General features: G+C 40.1%; 1 long non-coding RNA gene across 1 annotated transcript; it reads left to right on the top strand.

The window, feature by feature from the left end:
- Window positions 1–363: 363 nt before the first annotated feature.
- On the top strand, window positions 364–740 carry LOC149685365 (uncharacterized). Its single transcript, XR_016383968.1, has 2 exons — window positions 364–535; window positions 588–740. It is a non-coding gene; the product is annotated as an uncharacterized LOC149685365 (long non-coding RNA).
- The last annotated feature ends 2,997 nt before the right edge of the window (window positions 741–3,737 follow it).

The following is a 3,737-nucleotide window of genomic DNA, read 5'->3' as shown; positions in this document are numbered from 1 at the left end:
TGTATAAAAAATTAAAAACCAATTGTAATTGTCGAATTAAGTATTAAACGTTCTTTGAATTCTTTCCCTGTTTCCATGTTGTTACTTTGATAACATCGAACCACAACTGCCTAAGCGTCCGTGAAGGGCACACAGATTTTTGTGTCAGTAGTTTTATTGGTAATGGTGAAACAGTAATTTTTTCATTCCTGTGTAAATTATCTTCAACTTTTGAAGTTGTAATTACATGTATATTTATATGTTCTAACATTGGTAAGATTTATTTGTAGTAATTGTATTGAATTATACATAGTAATGAAACATGTTTAAGAAAACTGAAAAAGGCGCCGCATTCCCTATGAGTTGAAGGTTGTACCCTTGTTGGTCATCAGTGACTTAGGTAACACGCCCGAAGAGATGACAAAGATGTGATAAAGCAGGTAAATGATGTCCACTGCCAACAGAGAACCCTTTCCCGAGGTGACAATGAATGGCATTCCTCAACAATATTCCACTTGTTATAGAAGAACGTGAAGCTCTGCGTATTGCAAATTTGGTAAGTTCTCGTAATGTATTAACCATGTTTTTAACATTATTTTTTGTTGCAGGTGGGTGCAAGCTTCTTGAATAGCCTTCCTCCAGTTTTTGCTGAAGATTCCTCAAAGAGCCTTCTGCTTTCCATGAACATGGTGCTCATCCACTTGCCACTGAAGAACACAGACATGGTCATAAAAATGGTTTCTATTCGACGTAGGGTATAATAGTCCACCTTCTGAAAATTTCATTTGGACATTTTTTTGAGATAGAGGGTTGCTGCAAAGTCAGTTAACCATTAAGAGTTACTGCGGTGTCCTTTTAATTTTATTCTTCACTTCAACATTTCATTGTTCTTTTTTCCATCATTCCTTGCTATTTTTTCTGCATGCATGGCCTTATTCCTTTATTGTTTCATTTATAAATGGGCTAAACTTTCTTATAGCTTAGTAAGAAAAGCAAGAAACGCTCATAGCATCCGCTAATGCATGTTTGGAGGCCCTACTCATGTTTGCGTCTGTTTGGCAAATAATGACTGAAAATGAAAGGGCTAGGAATGAATTCGAAAAGCTAAGGTTTGAAAATAAAAGGTTTAGACTGGAAACCGAGAGTATTCAAGCCAAAATCATGACCGAAGTAAAAAATTGCAGCTAGAAAAAAAATGACTAGTTTTGTTCTTTGAAGACATGCTCAAGCGAAGCATGTTCTACTTTACTGTAGATAATATTCTAAATGCCATGATAGGTTGTTTGAATAACGTCTCCCTGTATTTCGATTATTTTCAATGCTCAATTTGGTATGCACTTTCTTCATGATGGCATAAACTCTCTCTGATTATTGTATTCTTCTTTGTGATTTTATAGTACTCATTGTAGATATTCTATTAATTCATTTTCACCAAAGTTTCTTTAATATCCAATTTGACATGTACTTTTTTTCATTCTCTCATTATAAATAGTTATTTTTTCGCGTTTAATCCATTTAATTTATTACATGCGCTATTTGCGTGTATTTTATGATTTATTTCTCGCACACGTGTTAGTTTACTGTTAACTTATATTGTAATTTAGTAGAGAATAGTAAGCCTCGATACCCGCGGGCAGCGCAGGGGGGGATGAATTTTTTTTCCCCCATCCTCGATACCCGCGCAGGGTGGGTCAAATTTTTTTGGCCCCCCGGTACTTTTTGCCCCCTTCAATTCCGCCCCCGGAGGGGGTGGTACTTTTTGTTCCCCCTCACTGACTTTCACCGTCTCTTTATTTCGCTGACTTTCACCATCTCTTTATTTCGCCGTCTCTTTACCTCCGCTCCATTCCCGTCTCTCTCTCTCTTTACCCCAGCTCCTTTCCCGCCACTGTATTTTTTTTACGCCGCCCCTCTCTCTCTCTCACTTTCTCTTTCGCCCCGAGCTCCATACCGGCGAAAGCGCTGTCAATGCGGGGGTTCTTTTACCATCTCTCTCTCTCTAGCGCGCAATCTGGCCTCTCCAGCGTATTACTGAATTCCTCCTCTCTAGCTAGGTTCCCGTGTACGAGCCTGCGCGCGATCTCTCGCCTTTGGTCAACTCCGTACTGAAATGTACTTTCCCTCTCTCTAGTAAATCTCTCCCTCTGATACATGTACAGGGGGTTTCGATCTCTAGTAAATCTCTCTCTCGTTTTTTTTAAAGCGGGGCTATATTGCGTTACTCTTTGTATGTATCAAGCAAGAAGCATTGAATAATTTTACCATGTTTTTATTTATATATTTACACAAAGTATTTTTTCAAGTAAAGTATTAATATATATTTACAAATATCAAAGGCCGGTCTGTAAATGCACATCATCTACTACAGCTCTAAAAAAGCGTCTTTGCCTCTGCCGGTCTAGGGCTCTCTCGTGGTCATTTACCCGTCTGTATTGGAAATACTCTGTGATAACGATAATGAGACTAAAAATAGAAAGAAAAGATATTAGGGATCCGTCTTTAAAATACTAATGCTAATTAACTTACGAGCACGAGCGAGATGTGTTAACGTAAACCGGCATTTCGTTTCCGGGAACGGGTGTGATTTCAACGAATGGTATGAGCCGAGAACTCAATTCCCGGAAGACGACATCTTCCTCGCGGAGATCAAAGCCATGATTGAGATTCTCCGCGCGAATCCTCACTAAAGTCCTATGGACATCAGCAAGGATCCTATAAAAACGTTTAGGGTGAATATAGACATTAAAGTTTTTAAAAAATATAGAGACCTTACCTGAAGAGACTGCAATCATTTGGCGGGTGCTCATTTACTCTCGGCGGGTTTTCCTGGGGTTGAGGAGGCGGTGGTGATTGAGGAGGCGGGGGCGGCTGATTCTCAACCAGATGTCGTTCGTGAAACTGTTGCCTCGGGTCGCCGTTGTCCGAATATAGAAGTACATCGTCGATGTGACTGTACGCCCTATTAAGTTCAAAAGTTAGTCTCTCCGTAATTTCAGAAAAAAACAGTATGCTCACATGATAATGGTGGATGATGTTCTGTCCGAAGCTAAAGAGAGAATGATTTTAGTATTGGGAAACTTTCCATATTTATAGTATAGAGAGGGAACCGTTTAAACCTAGACTCTCTTTACCCCCCCCCCCCCTTACAATATACAAAAACTGTTTCTTACCTTTGGGGGCTAGGGGCGGGAAATTTAATAGCCCTCCGAGGCGCGGATATGTAGGTTAACGGAAAAGCCCTAGGTCTACCATCTGTTGGGCCAGTACCCCGTAGGCGACTTTGTCGAGGAACAGTTTCATTCTCGGTATGTCGAGCATGATTGCCATCCTAATGGACGTTTCATCAATCACGCCAGCGCCATCATCCGACCCTTCGGCCTCTCTGTATATCCTGGCTCTCCTTTTAAAAAATTTCACGATGGCCGTATTGAGACTGTAAAGAAAAAAGATATTAGAGATGGTCTTAAAAATGAAAAACTAAATAACTTACGAGCCAGAATAACAATTTGCTATGTTTAAGGGCTGTTCCTCTCCAATAGGTTCTACTGGGAATACCATAAACTCCAGCAGTGCCTGACCTAGGGCCTCGTTAACATAATTAGTTTCAACCCTAATCTCTTCGTCGGTGGTCGTAGTATCTTCAGCGGTTGAAGAGTGGATCTGGGCTAAGATCCTGCTCAAATTTTACGGGAGAAATATAGCTACTAAAAATAGGAGAAAACATGGAATGTTTACCGCTGGATATTACAATCCAAAGA

This window comes from Phalangium opilio, unplaced genomic scaffold, assembly GCF_054372755.1.
Source record: "Phalangium opilio isolate 3A_F unplaced genomic scaffold, DU_Popi_V2 ptg000032l_1, whole genome shotgun sequence".
Taxonomy (NCBI): domain Eukaryota; kingdom Metazoa; phylum Arthropoda; class Arachnida; order Opiliones; family Phalangiidae; genus Phalangium; species Phalangium opilio.
Note: the sequence above shows the minus strand (reverse complement) of the source record. Positions and strands in the feature narration are given on the sequence as shown.